Raw genomic sequence first — 24,169 nt, forward strand, 5'->3', positions numbered from 1 at the left:
ATATAATGTTTATTATGTGTAATAAAATCTATATTTTTTTTACTAAATAATCTCTTTAGAGTGTTCATGGTCCCCTAAAGTCCAATTGTTTTAGGAAAATTTCTTTTGGAGTTTGAAAGTTTAAAAGAAGCCAGGGCTGACTTAGCCTACTGGCTCCAATTATAACTAAAATATTGCATTTGGGTGGGCTGACATTTTAAATACTATACATAGGAATGAAATATGACTTCTTGAAATATCAACACACGTTAGATGCAGGTTTCCCCCATACTGACCGCCAGACAGACTGGGTTTAAGGGGGGTATGTCAATGCGTAAAGTGGCATTTGAAACAGAACAGAGTTTAAAAAGTCATTGGGGTTCATTTACTGAAACTGGAGAGTGCAAAAACTGGTGTAGCTCTGCGTAGAAACCAATCAGCTTCCAGGTTTTTTTTGTTGTTGTGAAAGCTTACTTGAACAAGCTGAAGTTAGATGCTGATTGGCTACTTTGCACAGATTTTGCACTCTCCAGTTTTAGTAAATCAACCCATCGTCTTCCTACACTTTATTCATAAATGATATAGAGCAGTGGTCTCCAAACTGTGGCCCCGGGGCCAGAAGCAGCCCTTTGCTTGCTTTTATTAGGCCCTTGGGGCACTATTTCATCCACTGATACCGACAATGGGGCATAATACCCCCCCCACTGAGACCAATGAAGGGGCACAATTCCTTCCATTTACACCAACGATGGGGTATAATTCCTTGCAATTACACCAATGATGGGACATAAACTACTCCCACCGACACCAACGAAGTTGCACAATGCCTCCTAATAACAATGTGCCCAATGACACCAACGATGGGGTACAATTCTTCCCAATGACACCAACGATGGGGCACAATTCCTCCTAATGAGACCAAAAATTGGGCCAATGTCACCAATTATAGGGCATAATTCCTCCCAATGACACCAACGATGGGGCACAATTCCTCCCTCTGACAATAAAGATGGGGCATTGTTTATTCCCACAGATGACGGGACCTTTTCTACTTCCAGTGGTCACAGTCCTTCGGTTCTAAAGTCTGAGGGACAGTAAACTGGCCCCCTGTTTAGAAAGTTTGGAGACCCCTGATATAGAGGATGGCATAAATAGCTCAATCTCAGGTTTTGCGGACAACACAAAAATAAGCAGGGCAATAACTTGATATAGAATTTTTACAGAAAAACCTGAAGAAAATAATGGGGTGGGCAACTACATGGCAAATTTTAATGTGGAGAAATGTAAAGTAATGCACTTGGGGGCTAAAAACATCAACGCAAACTACTCACTAGAGGGAGAACCTCTGGGAGGAATCAAGGATGGAGAAAGATCTGGGGGTCCTAGTAGATGACAGACTGAGCAATAGCATGCAATGCCAAGCTGCAGCAAGCAAAGCCAGCAGACTATTAGCTTACATAAAAAAGGGAATTTACTCTAGAGATAAAACTATAATCCTGTCACTTTATAAAACTCTGGTTCTGTCATATCTGGAGTATTCCGTCCAGTTCTGGTCTCCAGTCCTCAGAAGGGATGTGCTGGAGCTGGAGAGAGTCCAAAGAAGGACAACTAAATTAATACAGGGATTGGAGGACCTCAATTACGAGGAACGACTACAAGCACTAAATTTATTCTCAAGAGACGCTTGAGAGGGGATATGATAGCAATTTACAAATACCTCAATGGTGATCCCAGCATAGGAAAAAAACGATTCAGTCTCAGGGAGTGTAAGAGGATACGGGGCCACACAATGAGATTGGAGGAGAAGCGGTGTAAAGCTGCGCAGGGGGGTTCTTCACTGTCAGGGCGATAAGGATGTGGAACTCTCTTCCACAATTGGTGGTGTCAGCGAGGAGTATTGATATTTTTAAAGACTCTTGGATGTGCATCTTAAAGAACACAACATACAGGGATATGGGAAATGATTATCGACAATGACACAGGTACACCAACACAGGCTGAACTGGATGGACTATTGTCTTTATTCAACCTTACCTACTATGTAACTACGTAAAAGACTGGAAAAACATCTTCTATAATACAATTGTCTGAAATAAAATTGCATTGGATTTAACTTCTGTGTCCTATTGAAGAGTAAAGATGTCTGTGGATGGTGCCAAGCCAGCAGGTGACCATACTGTCTGGATGGACTAGGTCTAAGGTGGTATGTCAATGTATAAAGTGGTATTTGAAACAGAACAGGGTTTAAGAAGTCATTGGGGTTGATTTACTAAAGGCAAAAAGACTGTGCACTCTGCAAGAGTAGTTGTTCTAGAGCTTAGTAAATGAGGATAAGCTCTGCTGACTTTCATCATTCAATCATGTGCAAGCAAATGCAGTTTTTTTTTTCATTTTCCTTGTATGTGATTGGTCGTTCTTTGCAAAGTTACATAGTTACATAGTAGGTGAGGTTGAAAAAAGACACCAAGTCCAACAAGTCCAACCTATGTGTGTGAATTTATGTCAGTATTACATTGTATATCCCTGTATGTTGTGGTCATTCAGGTGCTTATCTAATTGTTTTTTGAAACTATCGATGCCCCCCGCTGAGACCACCACCTGTGGAAGGGAATTCCACATCCTTGCCGCTCTTACAGTAAAGAATCCTCTAGGTGGTTTAAGGTTAAACTTCTTTTCTTTTAATTTTAATGAGGGGCCACGTGTCTTGTTAAACTCCCTTCCGCGAAAAAGTTTTCTCCCTATTATGGGGTCACCAGTACGGTATTTGTATATTGAAACCATATCTCTTCTCAAGTGTCTCTTCTCCAGAGAGAATAAGTTCAGTGCTCGCAACTTTTCCTCATAACTAATATCCTCCAGACCCTTTATTAGCTTTGTTGCCCTTCTTTGTACTTGCTAAATTTCCAGTACATCCTTCCTGAGGACTGGTGCCCAGAACTGGACAGCATACTCCAGGTGCGGCCGGACCAGAGTCTTGTAGAGTGGGAGAATTATCGTTTTATCTCTGGAGTTGATCCCCTTTTTAATGCTAATATTCTGTTTGCTTTGTTAGCAGCAGCTTGGCATTGCTGAGCCTATCATCTACTAGGACCCCCAGGTCCTTCTCCATCCTAGATTCTCCCAGAGGTTCTCCCCCCCAGTGTATAGATTGCATTCATATTTTTGCCACCCAAATGCATTATTTTACATTTTTCTACATTGAACCTCATTTGCCATGTAGTCGCCCACCCCATTAATTTGTTCAGATCTTTTTGCAAGGTTTCCACATCCTGCGGAGAAGTTATTGCCCTGCTTAGCTTAGTATTGTCCGCAAATACAGAGATTGAACTGTTTATCCCATCCTCCAGGTCGTTTATGAACAAATTAAACAGGATTGGTCCCAACACAGAACCCTGGGGAACCCCACTACCCACCCCTGACCATTCCGAGTACTCCCCATTTATCACCACCCTCTGAACTCGCCCTTGTAGACAGTTTTCTATCCATGTACTCACCCTATGGTCCATGCCAACGGACCTTATTTTGTACAGTAAACGCCTATGAGGAACTGTGTCAAATGCTTTTGCAAAATCCAGATACAACACGTCTACAGGCCTTTCTTTATCTAGATGGCAACTCACCTCCTCATAGAAGGTTAGTAGATTGGTTTGGCAAGAACGATTCTTCATGAATCCATGCTGATTACTGCTAATGATACCGTTCTCATTACTAAAATCTTGTATATAGTCCCTTATCATCCTCTCCAAGAGCTTGCATACTATTGATGTTAGGCTAACTGGTCTTTAATTCCCAGGGATGTATTTTGGGCCCTTTTTAAATATTGGTGCTACATTGGCTTTTCTCCAATCACCTGGTACCATTCTAGTCAGTAGGCTGTCAATAAAAATTAGGAACAATGGTCTGGCAATTACTTGACCGAGTTCCCTAAGTACCCTCGGATGCAAGCCATCTGGTCCTGGTGATTTACTAATGTTAAGTTTCCCAAGTCTAATTTTAATTCTGTCCTCTGTTAACCATGGAGGTGCTTCCTGTGATGTGTCATGAGGATAAACACTGCAGTTTTGGTTACTGAAGCCTTTCCTCATTTACTAAGCTCTGGGGCAACTGCACTGGCAGAGTACAATTGCCCTTTACAAAGTGCACAGTCTATTTGCCTTTAGTAAATCAACCCCATTGTTTTCTTATACTTTAACCACTTCCGCTCTGGAAGGTTTTACCCCCTTCATGACCTGGCCATTTTTTGCGATACTGCACTGTGTTATTTTAACTGACAATTGCGCGGTCATGCAACACTGTACCCAAATAAAATTGATGTAATTTTTCTCCCCACAAACAGAGCTTTCTTTTGGTGGTATTTGATCACCTCTGCCATTTGTATTATTTGCGCTATAAACAAAAAGAGCAACAATTTTGAAAAAAAAACCCAAAAAACAATATTTTTTACTTTCTGCTATAAAACATACCCAATAAAAAAATGTAAATGTATGTATCTGCTACATATTGATTGGTTTGCGCAAACATTATAGCGTCTACAAACTATGGGATATTTTTATGGAATTTTTATTTATTTTTTGTACTAGTAATGGCGGCGATCAGCAATTTTTAGCAGGACTGCGACATTGCAGCCGACAAATCGGACACCTAAATTACACTTTTGACACTTTTTGGGGACCAGTGTCATTATTACAGTGATGAGTGCTAAAAAAAATGCACTGTCACTATGCAAATGACACTGGCAGAGAAGGGGGTTAACATCAGGGGCGATCAAAGGTATAACTGTGTCCCTAGGGGGTGCTTTCTAACTGTGGAGGGATGTGCTTTGACTGGGGGAAAAATAGAGATCCGTGTTTCTGCTAAGCAGAAACACAAGGTCTCCATCTTCCCCTCTGGCAAAACAGCAATCTGCCATGTTTACATTGGCAGACCGTCGTTCTGCCTCTCCTCGGGACAATTAGCGGGTCCCCGGCGAACATCGCGTCCACCGGACCCGCTGATCGGCTCCCGCTGTGTCAAAGCGCGAAGAAACAAATCACGTACAGGTACGTGATTTTGCGCTTAAGTGCCGCTCTGCTGCAGTATATGTACGTGGGGCGGTCCTTAAGCGGTTAAATGACTGGGAAAAAACAACATCATTTGTACTGCAATTGTCTAAAGTAAAATTATGCTGGATTTAACTTCTGTGACTTATTGAACAATTATATTGCCTGTAGATGGCGCTAAGTCGGCATGTGGCCAGACTGGTTCTAAGGAGGTATGTAAATACATAAATTGGCATTTGAAACAAAAGAGGGTTTAGAAAAGTCATTGGCTTCTTATGCTTTAAAAGACTGGACAAAAAAAACAAAACATCTTTTGTGCTGTAATTATCTGAACGAGGAAGTTGAGTGAATGGGACTTTAAAGGTACATCATATACAGAGCGACACAAAATAGTGATATAAAAGATATATAAATCATTTATTTAGAAAAGACAAGATAAAAGTAAGGACTGCAGTTACAATCATAGTCCTGGGTATACACACATGTCCTAACCCTGACAGATGATAGAACTGAAATCACATACAGAATATTCCCACGTCCAGAAATTTCAACATGTTTCGCCGTGACGGCTTCATCAGGAAAAGGACGAGGGTATTCAATTAATGGATATGAAAGAGCAAAATATGCACAACCTTCAATGTGTGAAAAGAGAAACACAAAATTAATACATTACAGTACAACAAGTTAACATGGTATACCACTGCACATGCAAGACCCCACATCGTCCACAAAGCAAATATGGCACCCCTACAACCCAAGGGAAAAAAAAAAAAAATAGTAATTATCTGAAGTAAAATTGCTTTGTGCCTTATGGAAGAGTTAAGCTGCTCGTGGATAGTGTCCAGTTAGAAGGTGACCATACTGTCTGGACAGACTGGATCTATTGAGGTAAAAAAAAATGGGCATTTGAAACATAACAAGATCCTGTAGGCATCTCGGCTAAAGATCTCATCACCAGAGGTCCAGCAATAAATGTCCCCTTCCTGCATGAAAGGGACGCCCTACACTAACAAGTGGGCAGAGCTGGGAGCTCAGGTGCAAAGACCACACAACACCACCGGGTTTCCCTATAAATTTTACAAACCGGTGTATTATTCATTTTAAAAAATCTAAGTAAGCTCTACAAATGTCCCATTATATTTGCAGTTCGGAAAAAGTAAGCTGTTATTGCCCCAGAGGATTCTGGTCCGCCTGTGATTTAAACAGCAGAAGCTTGACAACCTTCCAGACCCCATCCGAGCAATAATCCCCCTGATCCTGTATATTCAGCCTGCCCGGTCATCTGCACTGATATAGTTAGCATGAATCGAATAACATTCTTCAATCCTGCGTTTTCTCGTTTTTTTTTTTTTTTTTACTGTCCTGCGTTCCATCGTTGTGTGTTCTTTTATGAAACATTAAAATCACATAAGCTGCTGGTAAAGAGTCTGAAGACAAGGTCACAAAATGTGAAAACAGTTCACCGGATATACAGAAAGTGTTCGAAAAAGAATTTGAATTTACAAAGAAGGGAAAGATTGGCAACATGTAGAAAAAAATTACAATGGACCTAGAATCAGATATACAACCACCAGCTTTATTAGTAACACCTGTTCAATTGCTTCGTAACACAAATTGCTAATCGGCCAATCACATGGCAGCAACTCAATGCATTTAGGCATCTACTCGTAGTGAAGACGACTTGCTGAAGTTCAAACTGAGCATCAGAATGGGGAAGAAAGGGGATTTAAGTGACTTTGGACATGGCATGGTTGTTGGTGCCAGACGGGCTGGTCTGAGTATTTCAAAAACTGCTGATCTACTTGGATTTTCACACGCAACCATCTCTCAGGTTTACAGAGAATGGTCCAAAAAAGAGAAAATATCCAGTAAGCAGAAGTTGTGTGGAGGAAAATGCCTTGTTAAAGTCAGAGATCAGAGGAGAATGGGTAGACTGGTTCGAGATGATAGAAAAGGTTTGAAATTTACAGAAAGGCATCAGTAACTCAAATAACTACTTGTTACAACCAAGGTGTGCAGAATACCATCTCTGAACGCACAACACATTGAGCCTTAAAGCAGATACAGCAGAAGGGCTACAGCAGCAGAAGACCCCACCGGGTGCCATTCCTGTCAGCTAAGAACAGGAAACTTTTATTGAGTGGATATCATGTAGCTGGTTGAAGGCCAAGGTGGCATTAGGGCTTCCCTTACACTCTGAGACACTCCAGACATCCCTGAAGTATAGTACAGGGAGTGAGAAGGCACAGATTGGCACAGGTGCCAGAGGTTCAGCCCACGGAAACTCCCTTCTGGAGACAGTCTTGGCTGTTAGGTGCTCCTGGAGATCAAAAGCAAGGTTCCTGGAAAGAGGTAGACTGTAAGGCAGGAGGCCAGGACACTGGAACACGCAGAAGGCTGGAATCGTGGCCTACAGAGGTGGCCGAGGTGACAAACAGCAGGCAAGTAGCAGAGAGAGTCATGAGCAGGAGGCAAGCAGAGGTCAAACCAGAGGGTCAGTAGAGACATAGTCAGGAGCTAGCTAAGATCAAACTGGGAATCAGTGGAGACAAGCCTTGGTCAAGAACTAGCCGAGGTCAAAGAAACTGCAGAGACAAGCAGTGGTCAGGAACTAGCCGAGGTCAAAGAATCAGCAGAGGCAAGCAGTGGTCAGGAACTAGTCAAGGTCAAACTGGAAATTAGCAGAGACAAGCCGTGGTCAGTAACTATCTGAGATCAAACTGGGAATTAGGATTTACAAGCCATGGTCAGGAACTAGCCAGGGTCAAAGAATGAGCAGAGACAAGCCATGGTCAGGAACTAGCCGAGGCCAAAGAATCAGCAGAAACAAGCAGTGATTAGGAACTAGCCGAGCTCAAACTGGAAATAAGCAGAGACAAGCCATGGTCAGCAACTAGCCAAGTTCAAAATGGGAATTAGGATTGACAAGCCATGGTCAGGAACTAGCCAATGTAAAAAAATCAGCAAAGACAAGCCTTGGTCAGAAACTAGCTGAGGTCAAATCATAAATTAGCAGAGATAAGTCGAATTCAGGAACTAGCTGAGGTCAAACCCGGGAATTAGGAGAGACAAGCCAAGGTCAAGAACTAGCTGAGATCAAACCAGGGATCAACAGAGAAAAACTGAGGTCAGTAACTAGCCAAGTTCACTAGCAGGAAGGCAATGCAGTTACAAGTCTAAAGCCTCGTACAAACGATTGGATTTTCCGACGGGAATTGTGTGTTGACAGACTGTTGACCTAAAATCCGACCGTTTGTACGCTCCATCGGACAATTGTTGTGGGACTTTCTGCGGACAAATGTTGGATGGCAGGATTATAAATTTTCCGCGAATAATGGTCTGTTGTCGGATTTTCTGAGCGTGTATACACAAGCCCGTCATACAAAAGTCCAAAGTGCAAACACATATGCTCGAACCAGAAGCGGTCGGTCTTGTAAACTAGCGTTTGTAATGGAGAATTAACATTCGTGACGCGGCAAATTATGAAATCTGGAAATGCTCTTCTTCTTTAATGGGATAATAATGAAGCTGCTTTGTTGGTGATATTGATGGAGTTATTGCAAACAAATTTTCAAAGGCTTTTTTTTTCTAGTGATATCAAGAATAATATTATTATGCTTGTTATTTATTTTTGGTGCAAGTTACCAAAACACCATTATCCCGTAGTTTTTAAGGTCAAAGATACAACTATGTTGTTGTCTCTTGTCAATTTTATATTGTATTTTTTAAAATGTAACTGCCTACTCCCAAACTGTCATTTGAAGTAAAACACACAGCCAAGTATTATTCTCCACAATTTTTTTATTGTGCATTAAAAAAAAAGAAAACAAATAAAATTAGACATGCTATCTGCCAATAGAACTTAACCAAAAAATGCATTCTATGCATCCAAAAATATAGAAAATATACCAAATCAAATCATTATTCCACCAAAAAATAAAATAAAAGCCTCATGCATGTGTCCTGCTTCTTAATATAGGGGGCCACAAATGCCAAGAGTTGGTGAAAGCAGGGATCCGTCATCTGGAGATAATTGTGAAAATCATCTGGATTATTCTCCTGGAGCTCCCGCAGCAAAGGCATATGACATAATTGGTCACAATTAATAAAGAAACCAATTTTTGGTCCAAGAAATCCTCCTCCTCCTGTTCCTGGACTGGACTTGGGTCAAAGCAATAACTCCAAGGCAAATAATAAATAACACGTTATCTCCTCCGATTCCGTAACATGGCTTGTTGACAAACGGCCGTTCGGAAACGAACTGAAAAGCACAAAATGAAAGGTGCAAAATGAAAAGCGCAAAATGAAAAGCGCGAATCAACACTCACCAAACTTCTACTAGCACTAAATTAGCAGAAGGAGACCAAAGGGTGGCGCCTGACAATTCCTCTTTATCGGCTCGTAGTACGTCTAGTACGTAACTACGTTCGTGTTTGTTGGCCGACAATTGTGTATCGTTTGTATGCAAGACAAAATCCAGGCCCATGCCCTTCGGACAAAAGTCTGACGCTTTGTCTGCGGAAAATCCGATCGTGTGTACGAGGCTTTAGAGTAGGCTGGGTCAGCAATGGGAAAGAAGATCTCGGGAACAGGTTCAGGGTACAAGTGGCAGAGTAACAGCTGAAGGCCATCCAGTAACTTCCAGTAAAGTTTCACATTCTCAAGCCCTGATAAAGGGGACAAAATCAAAGCCTAAAAGATGCGTTTGCTCTGTAAACATCTTATTGAAATAAACGTTTATCAGCCTGGTGTTTATTCTATAATTGCTCAGTAATAAAAATCTGACTAGGGTTCTAAACCTTCTCTACTCCATTCAAAACAACAACAACAACAAAAACTTTTAGTTATACACATACATAAAATAATAGACTTCACTTTCCCTTTAAATATTAATTTCCTAATGCAATGTGGCTTTGTGTTTGTCCGGCCGTCGTGGCAAGTTCCAGTGTGATGTGACATGTTGGAAGACAAGAACAGCTCATACTGGCTTGGATCTGTATAGGTGGGCCTTTCAAATGACCGCTACTGCATTACGGTTTTAAATAAATGAGTAACACCTAACTTATGCTTGAGTGTAACATTTCCATAATAAATCAAAGCCTGGCAACCATTCTGTCCAGCAATTAGAATTAATTATTTGGTTTGCCTTACAACAGGTTCTCCCTTTCTGCTCGGCCTTGAAGGTTTATTAAACAATTCTCTGAGTGACGTTCAAGTTTTCTTTGTCCTTGTGGCTGTTCCTGGGAGAAAATTTAAGATTAGAGTATATAATAATTTCATTAGGTGGGGGGGATGTGGAGAGCACAATCTCACAGAATTTACCATATAATACACTGTAACTCTTTTTATCTTTCTGTTCTTTTGTTTCATGCATTGGTGGTGACAAAGAGCTTGATAATTGAAAGTTTCATTTCCTTCCTAGGTTTCTTAAAGAGAATCAGTCCCAACTAAGCTTCACGGAGAATCCAAGTTTCCAGTCTTTACCTGAATTTTAAAAAAAATTAAGATTTACTATTTTCTAGGGAACATCTAGAGCAAGCAGCACCTTGAAAATATTATCCTTTGTCTTGCATTCTTGTTGAAAAATAGCAATGGACTCCCTGTAGCTAGGCAATGCTGTACCTTGAGCTTCAAAGCAATGGCATCACTATGGGGGGGCTGTCAGAGTGTTTCTCCCGCTCCCCCCGCTTTCTCCTATCAGCAGGCTCTTATCTGGTTTGCCGCCCAGCTTGCTGCCTGGTCTGTTTCCCTCCCCATTGGCCAAAGCTAGGGTTGCCACCCTTTCTTTAAGCGAAACCCAAACACTTTACTGATGCATGGCAAAAATTTTTTTTTGCCACCTCCCTTAGAGTACCCCCATTAGATCAGGGTCCCCCTATATAGGCACTCCACTTAGAGACCCCCCCATTAGATCAGAGTTTCCTTATATCCACACCTCCCAAGGCTACATTCAAACCGGAGATTAGGGCCAGTGAGAATAGCAGCTAGGTGTGTCCACCAGCCCCATTTATTATAATAACAGGTCAACGACATTGAGAAAAAGAAGAGGAGCAGGTCAACGACATCCTCTGCTATTCGCTGCTGTCCGCACAGCAAATGATTACCTAGCTGCTGAGAGCCACAGCTAGAATCTCTGATTCCTGCCATTAGCTACTATTTGAACTGGTCCTAATTGTCGGTGTGAATGTAGCCTTAGCGATCCCCCATTATATCAGAGTCACCTTATATAAGCACTCCCCCTTAAAGTCCTCGTTAGATCAGAGTCCCCTTTGTATCAGTGCCCCCCCCCCTTAGAGACCCCCATTAGATCAGGGACCCTCTTATACCAGCACCCCTGCCCCTTAAAGACCCCTATTAGATTGCCTTACCATGTGGTAGCCACTACGAGCCAGTAAGTGGGAGCCGGTGTAGGGGGATAGAGCTGGGAGGTGGAGCAGCTCTACAAAGTGCTATTTTCCTTCCACTGTGAATTGGTTGCTAGAACACCAGCGGTCCTAGCAACCAATAACTACAAAGGTGAATGAGGCGGGAGAGAAACCAGAGCACAGGCAGGCGCTACCAACAGGAATCCTCACTGGGTACACTGCGTGAGAGCACATGTTGCACTCATTGAGGATACCTCACTGAGTGGAGTCCAGTGCCAGAACTTGCTCCAGCACTCGCTCCAGGACTCCGGTCCAGATCTGCAGGACAGATTCACTTGAAATCCCAGGGCGACTGGAAGGTATATGTTCGTGTTTCAGGCGGACCAAAACCCAGACACATGATTCAAAATCGACTGTCCGGGTGAATCCCTGAATCCCTTGTTGGTGGCAACCCTAGCCACAGTGGAGGGCCAATCAGAAGAGACCAGGGTAGCACCATGGGACAGGTAGTCCTGGAGGATTGGCCACAGGGAGCAGGCTACAGCCCCCAGCATGTACTCTTCTGGGGGCGAGGGAGCCTGGAACCTGAGGCAGTGAGTGCTACAGGAGACAGGAAAAAGAAAGAAAGGGCTGTATTGGGGAAAGCCAGAGAGGGAGCCACGCTGTACCTGCACCACCAGAGAGAGGGCCACACTGCCCAGCAACACCAGGAAGAAGGCCACGCTGTACCCGCACCACCAGAGAGAGAGCCACGCTGTGCCCACACCACCAGAGAGAGAGACACTCTGTACCTGGACCACCAGAAGAGAGCCACACTGCCCAGCACTACCAGAGAGAGAGAGACACTCTACCCAGCACGACCAGAGAGAGGGCCATGCTGCTGCCCAGCACCACCAGAGAGAGAGCCACGCTACCCAGCACCACCAGAGAGAGAGCCACGCTGTGGCCCAACACCACCAATGAGAGAGCCACACTGACCAGCACCACCGGAGAGAGAGCCATGTTGCTGCCCAGCACCACCAGAGAGAGAGCCACCCTGCCCAGCACCACCAGAGAGAAGGCCACGCTTCTGCCCAGTACCACCAAAGAGAGAAAGACTGAGCCATTGCCAGGCCACAGACCTGCTACACTACTGACCAGAGTCGGCCTGGGCAACCCAGAGTGAGTGAACATCCAGTCGGAGGGATCACCGCTGCAGTTTCGCTGGGTCTGGTAAGTTGGCCATTATCCATTACTGCTCCTAGGGACTGAGTCATTAGGAAATGCCTAACCTGCTATCCTCTAGGCATTATTGACCACTGCAATGCGCTCCAACACGCACCAACGAGCTCCAACGCTAGGCTGCTACCCAAAAAATAGGAGGAGGGGGGTGTGACACCATGTTTTATCGCACCAGGTAACACCAACCCTGACACCACTGCCTCAAAGTTATATATTTGCAGTGTTAGTTCATCTAAGACACTGTTGTCCCTGACTGCTAGTCTCAGGAGATTTGGAGTGAGATTTGGTGATGTCAGTACTGGACTGTTCACCATTCTCCTTGCTGGAGAGGAAGCTGTACCAGAGGACCCGCAGTGCAAGCATCTCCCTGCTTCTGCTTCATTAATTCTATGGATCTGTGCTTCCCCAACTTATGTGCTTCTTTAATATCCCCTTCCAGGTATCAGATCACCAGTCATCAGGGGGGCAGCTCCAGCAATAAGGAAGCAAAGCCCTGCTCCTCTACCAAAATCCTACTTCCACACAGAGATACGGTGCAAAACAAGCATAGTTAGTCCGTTATGGGCAAAAGATCAGCTACAGGGACACTAGTGGTGAGTAGGGATGAGTTTAGGATCGGTCGGGTTTTGTTGTCATTGCTGGGCCAAGGAGCTGTGGGTGGGCGATTCCTGACCCTGAAGCTGCACATATACAAAGGGGTGGAAATATTGGTTACATCGCTTGACCTAATAAGGCCATGTGCCCTTATTAAGTCAATGATCTCATACATCCCCGCCCCTTAGTGTACATTAGCTGTGGATCAGGAAATCTCCTGCCCGCAGCTCATTGACCCAGCAATAATGGTTAACTTCTCAGTTCTGATCAAACCCAAGCCAAAACCCAAGCTCATCACTAGTGGTGAGTGACTGGTCCTCTACCCTCTGCTTGCCTTTTTTTTAGGCACAACTTCCACAAACCAGGTTTTTTTTAAAGTCCACCTAAAGCCAAACCTTTTTTTTTTTTAATTTTTGGATGGAGTAGGGAAGGGTTGGCAGCCCTGTCAGATTTGTATTGTTCTCTGTATCTCCGTTTGGAAGATTCAACCTTTCTATTGGACCTGGAGACCATTGATTCCATTACAATAAATAGTGGCAAATCCAAAATGTTTGAGTTTTCTCCAGAGGTGAGGGGAAATCGTTCAGTGAGAAAACCTGTTCTGATAACAACTGTCTAATGCCGCGTACACACGGTCGGACTTTTCGACTGGTCTTGTCCGACTGACGCCGACGGACCAAATCCGGCGGACAATCCGATCGTGTGTGGGCTTTACCGGACCTTCAGCTGACTTTTCCAGCCTCAAATCTGACGGACTTTAGATTTGGAACATGCTTCAAATCTTTACGTCGTAACTCCGCCGGACCCAGAAATCCGCTCATCTGTATGCTAGTCCGACGGACAAAAACCCACGCTAGGACAGCTATTGGCTACTGGCTATCAACTTCCTTATTTTAGTCCGGTGTACGTCATCACGTACGAATCCGTCGGACTTTGGTGTGATCGTGTGTAGGCAAGTCCGGTCGTTAGAAAATCTGTTGAAAGTCCGCCAAAAGTCAGTCGAAAGTCTGTCGAAAATCTGTCGTACGGGCTGTCGGACTTTTGTAGCTGAAAAGTCCGACCGTGTGTACGCGGCATTAGGAAGGATAGCCCCTCACTTTGCAGAGATTTCCTCTCACTTCCTGTTGCATCTCTAGGTTGAAGGAAGTGAGGGAAATTCTCTCTAATGGGACACAGACAGCAAAAAAAATATATAACTGGAAAAAAGTTTTGGCTTTCCGTATACTTTCAAATGAGTCAGCATGGAAAGTTCCTGAAGTGGCGACTATGTGGATTTGCATAAACAAACACAGACAATGCAATAGACAGACGGACATACAATATTATACAATGCCTATTACCTACTCCATCTGAAAAAAAGGACAATTTCTTTTTTGTCGCCTCTTTTATCTCGGAATTCCAGGTTATTTCCTGACAATAAAGAAAGGTTAAACGTCACGGACGGGACTCTTTACAGCAGGCATAAAAGTAGCACTCTCAATATCTATTTTCTATTTTACAAGTACAAGAAAACGAGACGGCGTCTCTTTACCCCCCCCCCCCCCCCCTTTCCTTCTCCAACGCACGATCTAACAAGCCGCGGACTTGAAAAATCTACTCAACAGCTTTCAGAATCTCTTCACTGTTAACCTTCCCTTCAGGTTGCCTTTGAACGGAACGCTTTGAGAGTGGCTATATATTTCATTCTGAGATTCACCACCCATGAGGCCTGCGCACGTATAACGTTTGTTACAAAATTTGTGTAGATTAAAACCCGTCTACGGGTAGGTATTAATTTGGATAAGTACTGTAATTTTCCTTCTCCGAATATTGGAGCCCCGTATTACAAAAAAAAAAAAATATATATCTGTAGCCACTTTGTAAAGGTTCCTAATTGCTTCTTTGTGGCACGGCTCTAATGATTAGTCTCTTTATCCTGTTAACCTAAGGGGTGACTGCTTGTTGGAGTAGCTTGAGAAAGCCTTGGGACCACAGGTCACTTAATTCCTATGTAAATTTCCTTGTGTTTGGCTGAATCGTTCTCCGTGGGCCTGCCACTCGGTGAAGGACTTTTCGGCAATGTGAAACAAATAGAAGGAGATAAATGGAGAGAGCCGGGATATGAAGCGGAGTGCCGGAACAAAACTTAAAGTGGGGTTCCACCCAAAAAAAAAAAAAACTACATGAAAAATCCTAAAAAAAATACAAAAAAACATTTGTAAAAACATTTTTTTTTACTCACCTCTAAATGCCTGTTGCTAGGGGGTCCCTCGTAGTCTGCCTCTTTCAGTGCCTGAGCTGGTGACATCACTTCCGTCTCGGCACAGGAAGGGCTCGGCTCTGCTCCCTCCCTCCTGTCAATCATCTGGGACCCATTACAGGTCCTAGGTGACTGAGCGGCCAATCACGGCGCTCGGCGCCGCTCGCGCATGCGCAGTGGGTGCCAGGCGGTGAAGCCACAAACCCCGGCGCGCACAGTTGCAATGCCGGCGCCGCCGAACGGAGGGGGAGACGAGCGGGGCTTTTATTCCCCGCATCGCTGGACCCAGGGACAGGTAAGTGTCCAATTAAAAGTCAGCAGCTGCAGTATTTGTAGCTGTTGACTTTTAATTTTTTTTTTTTTTGACTGGCCCTCCTCTTTAAAGATCCAACTTCACCTTTGGTGTTTGAGCAGGTCCCAGGAACGTGACCGAATCACCTACTTGTCCTCCTCCAGGGACCCGCTTGTATCAGGGCTCGCCAAGGCCTAACACTGGCCATAATTTAGTCCAGTGGTCTCCAAACTGTGGCTCTTTGATTACCTTTATATGGCCCTTGGGGCACTATTTTTCCCACTGATGCCAAATTGTCATCTAATTTTTTAGTGGTTTGATATTTTTGTATAAATGTATATTTATTTAATAAAACTTGTTATTTTGTATAACTGTTGCCGCTAAAGTCCCAGTTCCTTGGGGGGGTATCTCCTTCTCCATACTGATTGTATAAGGGATGTTGGCAACCTAAGTGGTATGGCTGGATGTTCTCTCTTTTTTATGTCTTTATATGGCCCTTGGGGCACTATTTTTCCCACTGATGTCAATAATGGAGCACTATTACTCCCCGTTACACCAATAATGAGGCACAATTCCTGCCACTGAGACCAATAATGGGGCACTATTCCTCCAACTGATACCAACAATGGGACACTATTCCTCCCATTAAAAACAATAATGGGGTATTGCTTAATCCCATTGACAGTAGGGCATGTTCTACTCCTGCCAGCATTTTCTACTCCTGTAAATCTGGGATTTACATTCACGTGTGCGCCACCTCTTGCTGCCTTAATGTGGGACTTGTGTGGATGATTGGTGGCCCACCTCGGTACATCTGTGTCCTTGCGACATCCTTGGTGTATGTCTGCGATGCCACCTGTGCCCCCGGTCCAGCAGTGTTATACATGATGACCATTCAGGGTATGCCTTTATGCGATTTTCATACTGTATGTCTCATGATGCAAACTTTGATATTTTATTGTTTCTCATTTATGTATTTGATTTCCACACAGTGTGATTCCTTCCTGACTTTTTTCCCCTGACGAAGGGACGTCTGTGTCCTGAAACGCGTCGGGCTGTCTGGACCTTATGGGAATTCATTGTTACTGTCATCTAATTTTTTAGTGGTTTGATATTTTTGTATATATGTATATTTATTTAATAAAACTTGTATTTTTGTATAACTGTTGCTGCTAAAGTCCCAGTTCCTTGGGGGGGGGGGTATCTCCTTCTCCATACTGATTGTATAAGGGATATTGGCAACCTAATGCCCTGTACACACAGTCGGACTTTGTTCGGACATTCCGACAACAAAATCCTAGGATTTTTTCCAACGGATGTTGGCTCAAACTTGTCTTGCATACACACGGTCACACAAAGTTGTCGGAAAATCCGATCGTTCTGAACGCGGTGACGTAAAACACGTACGTCAGGACTATAAACGGGGCAGTGGCCAATAGCTTTCATCTCTTTATTTATTCTGAGCATGCGTGGCACTTTGTGCGTCGGATTTGTGTACACACGATCGGAATTTCCGACAACGGATTTTGTTGTTGGAAAATTTTATATCCTGCCCTCAAACTTTGTGTGTCGGAAAATCCGATGGAAAATGTGTGATGGAGCCTACACACGGTCGGAATTTCCGACAACAAGGTCCTATCACACATTTTCCGTCGGAAAATCCGACCGTGTGTACGGGGCATTAGTGGTATGGTTGGATGTTCTCTCTTTTTTATGTCTTTATATGGCCCTTGGGGCACTATTTTTCCTACTGATGCCAATAATGGGGCACTATTCCTCCCCGTTACACCAATAATGGGGCACAATTCCTGCCACTGAGACCAATAATGGGGCACTATTCCTCCAACTGATACCAACAATGGGGTACTATTCCGCCCATTAGAGCCAATAATGGGGTATTGCTTAATCCCATTGACAGTAGGGCATTTTCTACTCCTGCCAGCTACAGTCTGGCCCCTCATAAAGCCTGAAGGACAAAAAAGTGGCCCATTCCTGTAATTTAACCACTTCCATAACGGGCATTTTCACCCCCTTCCTGCCCAGGCCAATTTTCAGCTTTCACGCTGTCACACTTTGAATGAGAATTGTGTGGCCATGCGACATTATACCCAAATTAATTTTGATTGTTTTTTTTCCCCACAAATAGAACTTTCTTTTGGTGGTATTTGATCACCTCTGCGGTTTTTATTTTTTTGCACTATAAACAAAAAAAGAGCAACAATTTTGAAAAAAAAAAAAAAAAACACAATATTTATTACTTTTTTCTATAATAAATATCCCAATTTTTTAAAAAAAAAAACATTTTTTTTCCTCAGTTTAGGCCGATATGTATTCTTCTACATATTTTTGGTAAAAAAAAAAAAATCGCAATAAGCGTATATTGATTGGATTGCGCAAAATAGCGTCTGCAAAATAGGGGATAGAATTATGGCATTTTTATTTATTTAGTTTTTACTAGTAATGGCAGCGATCTGCGATTTTTATCGGGACTGCGATATTGCAGTGGACATATCGGACACTTTTGACACTATTTTGGGACCAGTGACATTTATACAGCGATCATAGCTATAAAATGCATTGATTACTGTATAAATGTCACTGGCAGGGAAGGGGGTTAACACTAGGGGGTGATCAAAGGATTAACTGTGTGTCCTAGGGAGTGATTCTAACTGTAGGGGGAGGGGACTCACAAGGGGAGGAGATTGATCGGCGTTCCTCTGTAATGGGAACGCACGGATCGGTCTCCTCTCACCTGACAGGACGTGGATCTGTGTGTTTACACACACAGATCCGCGTCCCCAGGGGCGGACTGACCATTGAGCCACTCGGGCACTGCCCGAGGGCCCTGGGCCACTAGGGGGCCCCATCAGGGTTGCCAGCCTCAGTAAAACCAGGGACAGTATGTATAAATCTGTGTTTTTTTTTACATCTGTCTGTGTATACTGTGTGTACATGTATGTCTATACTGTGTGATTGTATACTGTGTGTGTGTATACTGTGTGGCCCCATAATCTCTGATTGCCTGGGGGCCCCATAATCTCCTATTGCCCGGGGGACCCATGAGTTATCAGTCCGCCCCTGCGCGTCCCTGCTCTGTGACGAGCAATCATCACGGCCGCCGGGCACGCGCATCGGGTCCCGAGTGATGCGGCGCGCACGCGCGCGTGCGCTCCACAAGGCTGGCATTCCCAGGACGTCATATGACGCCCGCCCTGAGGGACGAAGCGTTCCTGCGGGCGTCATATTACTATACAGCTGTAGGGAAGTGGTTAAATACCTTTGTGAGTATTTTATTTGGATTTTATTCTAAAATAAAGTGGTTGCAAAGGCGTCACACAAAACCGAAGCTAACGTGACCCCCCCACTGACGGCAGTGTAGTAGCCCCCCTTTTTTTTTTAGTCCCATCTCACCAACAAAATGTCTGGTTATTAATGCCTCAATTAAGGCGAGAAGTCTCTTCTTTTAAGTCGCTAGCAATATTTTGTTCTTCGTCGTGAATCTGGTTCTGGCAAATAGTAAACAATCAGATACTTTCTCATTCTGTTTCAGTCTCCTCCTGGGAGTTATTTTCCAATTTTTATTAACTCGGGTGAGATAAATTGGGCAATACACTACCCCAATATGATTTACTGGAACATAATACGACTCGATCTGTATACGTATTGTCATTCGCCCCTCACATGAGTAACACAATGCTTTACAGGCGCAGTGGGGAACAATGCAAGCGAGCAATAAATATTCAGGATGGAGAGAGATAAGCAGATTCACTGATCAATGCTCCAGCTGAAATATCATGAGCCGAAGATGAGTTTGCTCACCGCTGATCTGTAAGGGTAAAACTTCTGACACAACAGGCATACATCTGAAACTTTCCTTTGGGGTTTTCTTACGACGGAGCTCAATTATTCCGAGCCGAATCTGTGAACGTTAAATACCTGCCAGCACGTTTTTCCTGTACCCTGGGACACCAGGTAACTTTTCACATTTGACTTCTATTTCTCTTTTATTTGCCTGTGAGAACTGTCACTTCAGGATTAGACCAGCGTCAGCCTTGCTTTGTTGCATCCGGGCCGTCTGCAGTTTGTATTGTACAGCGTTTCTGCATACCAGGACTAAGAATGAATAAGCTATTGCAGAGCCTTCTTCTTCGTCAGTTGCATTTGCATTCATATGAGATGGGGGGAAGCAAAGCTTACCATATGTGGGTGCGATTGATGCGGTTTTTAGCCGCGTTTTTTACGGTTTTTTTCGAACATGCGTTTTTAATGCATTTTTCATATCTTTTGCAGATTTTTTTCTCTTCAACTATGTATAGCTGGTTGTTACGAAAGGGGCCAGGAAGCCGGCCATCGGGCCGTTAACAACCGATGAGTCATCAGCTGTCAGCGGGATGCTCTTCTGTCAGCTACCCTGTTTCCCCCGAAAATAAGACCTAGCGTGATTGTCGGTGATGGCTGCAATATAAGCCCTACCCCCCAAATAAGCCCTTGTAGGTCTTATTTTCAGGGTAGGGCTTATTTTCGGGGAAACAGGGTAGGGCTTATTTGGGGGGTAGGGCTTATATTACAGCCATCACTGACAATCACGCTAGGTCTTATTTTCGGGGAAACAAGGTAAATGTAAAAACAAGAATTGCCGGCAAAAAAAAAAAAAAATGGGGAAAAAAATAGCGTGCCCTCCCTCCCCCCCCAATCCAAACCAGGCCCCTCAGGTCTGGTATGGATTTTGAGGGTAACCTCATGCCAAAATTAAAAAAAAAATTGGCCTAGGTCCCCTCTAAATCCATACTAGACCCTTTTCCAAGCATGCGCCCCAGCAGCTTATTCGGAATCTGTAAGCCCCCTTTAACAAGGGGGCCCCTAGATCCCACCCCCCCTATGTGAATGAGTAGGGGGTACATAGTACCCCCTACTCATTCACAAAAGAAGAAAGGTGTAGTGTAAAAAAATGACAGTAGGCAGTTTTTGATAAGTCCTTTATTTAAAATACAAAAATAAAAAACAATGTACCCTGATGTAGATCCGTCGTCAATCACGCCCCCCCCCCCCCCCCGTGTAGCCCCCCACCCGCAGACCCCCACAGCCACTAGTCAGGGTTGCGGGGAAGGGCCCTTGTCCCCATCAACATGGGGACAATGTGTTTTGGGGGGGGGGGCTTCCTGCCCCAACACTCCCCCCCCCCATGTTGAGGGCATGTGGCCTGGTATGGTTCAGGAGGGGGCGCTCGCTCGTCCCCCTCCTTTCCTAGCCTGGTGGGCTAAATGCTTGGATAAGGGTCTGGTACATACCTCCCAACTTTTTGAGATTGGAATGAGGGACACCTATCAGCAAAAGTATGCAGGCATAGGACACACCCCTTGCCACGCCCCCTTAAAGGTGACTTGTACAAAAAAACAAGATTGGTTAAACTCACAAGTGCTTCTTTTTACCACTACTATTCCTTTATATTGGCTTTTGGAATTTATAAATGCAGCAATTTAGAAATCAGATGAAAGGTTTAGCGCTGGGAAACACTTTTTGATAGATAAAAAGTGCATTTTATATGCATTTATATGGATCAGACCAAAATGAGGGACAAATGAGGAAGAAAGAGGGACAGAGGGACATTGCTTCAAATCAGGGACCATCCCTCGAAATCAGGGACAGTTGGGAGCTATGGTCTGGTATGGATTTTGAGGGGGGGGGGGGGCACGCCTTTTTTTATTATTTATTTTTATTTTTGTATAGGGTCCCCCTTAAAATCCATAACAGCCCGGAAGGGTATGGATTGTGGGGGACCCCACACTGTTTTTTTTCCCTGTGATTTTTTAATGCCAGCTTACATTCAGCTGTCAGCGGGGAACCCCGCTGACAGCTGATGACTCATCGATTGTTGAGGACGCGGTGGCCACCCGTTCCATCACAGTGTATCTACAGACCCAAAGCAAGTAATAATCTGTAAAAAAAAAAAAAAAAAAAGTTTTCTAAATTCTTGCAATTTATTTTGTTGACCTGAAGGGTTTATAAAAGAAAAGTTTTACTTTAATGGGAAATTTTAATACTTTTTATGATGTAGGTTACTTGGTCACTGGCTACATGTAAAGTCTTTTCTTTCTCTATTCATTCGGTCCTCCATCCCACCAATGTGACCCATGCTCTGCAGATCCCTTTCCCTCATTGAAACTCCCATTTACTGAAGTTGCAGTTATTTCTCTGTAGCATCTTTACACTTCCTTATAGTACACTTGAAATGCTTGTTGTCTCCACCCCACTCTATTGCCGCGTACACACGATCGGAATTTCCGACAACCAAACCGTGGATTTATTTCCGACGGACTTTGGCTGAAACTTGTCTTGCATACACACGGTCGCACAAATGTTGTCGGAAATTCCGAACGTCAAGAACGCGGTGACGTACAACACGTACGACGAGCCGAGAAAAATGAAGTTCGATAGCCAGTGCGGCTCTTCTGCTTGATTCCGAGCATGTGTGGAATTTTGTGCGTCGGAATTGTGTACACACGATCGGAATTTCCGACAACGGATTTTGTTGTCGGGAAAATTTGAGAACCAGATATCAAATTTTTGTTGTCGGAAAATTCCAACGCAAAATGTCTGATGGAGCCCACACACGGTCGGAATTTCAGACAACAAGCTCGCATCGAACATTTGTTGTCGGAAATTCCGATCGTCTGTACGCGGCATTAGAGTCACCTGGCTAGGAACATGCATGTAGCAAGCAAAAGTCAGACTCAAGTCAGAACTGGTTTTCCAGGTTTGCTTGGGGTTGGTGACTTAGAAAATATTAACTATTGCCCCCAACCACCCCCCCCCCCTCCCCAATCACCCCCCCCTCCTTCCCCACCCCCCTGGTGTCTTCTGGGTTTACCGGAGCTGTTGGTAAACCCAGAACCCGTAAACGATCCAGTCCGAAGTCGGGAAGCCAAGTGAGGGCAAGATGGCCCCCACTTGGCTCTATGCCCTTGGAGGACCAGAGTGACGTCTGACTGTCTCTCTGCCTTAAAGGGATGATTTTTAATTTTTTTTTTTCCTTAAAGGCAAAATGTCTTTTTTTTTTTTTTTTTTTGCTTAAAAAGGTAAATGAGAGATCTGCTGTCTTTTTGATCCCAGATCTCTCAATAAAGAGGACCTGTCATCCTAATTTCTATTACAAGGGATGTTTACATTCCTTGTAATAGGAATAAAAGTAATCAAAAAGATAATTAAAGGGACAGTGTAAAAAAAAAAAAAAGTAAACTAAATAAGATTTTTTTTTTTAAAGCGCCCCCATTCCTTCGTGCTCACTCGCAGAAGGGAACGCATACGTAAGTCGCGCCCGCAAATGTAAACGGTGTTCAAACCACACATGTGAGGTATCTCCGCGATCGTTAGATCGAGAGCCATAATTCTAGCACTAGTCCTCCTCTGTAATTCTAAACAGGTAACCTGTAAAAAAATTTAAAACGTCACCCGTGGAGATTTTTAAGTACCGTAGTTTGGCGCCATTCCACGACTGTGCGCAATTTTAAGGTGTGACATGTTAGGTATCTATTTACTCGGCATAACATCATCTTTCACATTATGCAAAAAAAATTGGGTTAACTTTCCTTTTTTATGTTTTTTTAAATTCATTTAATAGTATTTTTTCCACAAAAAAAAAAAATGCGTTTGAAAGACCGCTGGGCAAATACGGTGTGACATAAAATATTGCAACGACTTCCATTTTATTCTCTAGGCTCTCTGCTAAAAAATATATATATAATGTTTGGAAGATCTAAGTAATCTTCTAGCAAAAAAATACAGATTTTAACTTGTAAGCGACAAATGTCAGAAAAAGGCCTGGGCTTAAAGTGGTTTAGCTTGACAGCCAAGCAACTGGCATTTTCAGATAGGCAGACCAACAATAGCAGCTTCCATATTCTCCCATTTTGATGTTCTTTCGAACCCCTACTATTCGATTGGTGGGACAGGACACACCCCCTTCACACAACACACAAGAAGAGAGCTCCCTCCCCTGTCACCTGTTTACTCTTGGTGTCAGGAAAACCTGTCAGAAGTGACTCATAATCCAGAAACTATACAGCTTGTCTGAGATTTCAGAAAAAAAGGCAGGGAGCTTAAATTACACAATGCAGAGCTCACTGAGGCTGTCATTCTCAGACTGCGTGCTGTAGATATCTCCCCTGTCAACTTTTCTCTCTCGGTGTCAGGAAAACTTGTCAGAAGTGACTCATGCTGATAGCAGAGGAAGGAGGCAGCAGACAGAAATGACACTTAGTGCTCTGGATTGAGAGAAGTACACACTATAGAGGGATATGCTTTGTTCATATTGTAGTACAGCTGAGATAACTGTTACTTTGAGTTAGGAACTGTTACCACAGGAAACAGCAATCCTGCACGTGCAGATGTGGTGCCTTGCTGGGGCCTTTCCCTGTACGGCTGTCCTCCTATTGAAGTCTCG

The sequence above is a fragment of the Aquarana catesbeiana genome, linkage group LG11, assembly GCF_042186555.1.
Source record: "Aquarana catesbeiana isolate 2022-GZ linkage group LG11, ASM4218655v1, whole genome shotgun sequence".
NCBI classification, from domain to species: Eukaryota; Metazoa; Chordata; class Amphibia; order Anura; family Ranidae; genus Aquarana; species Aquarana catesbeiana.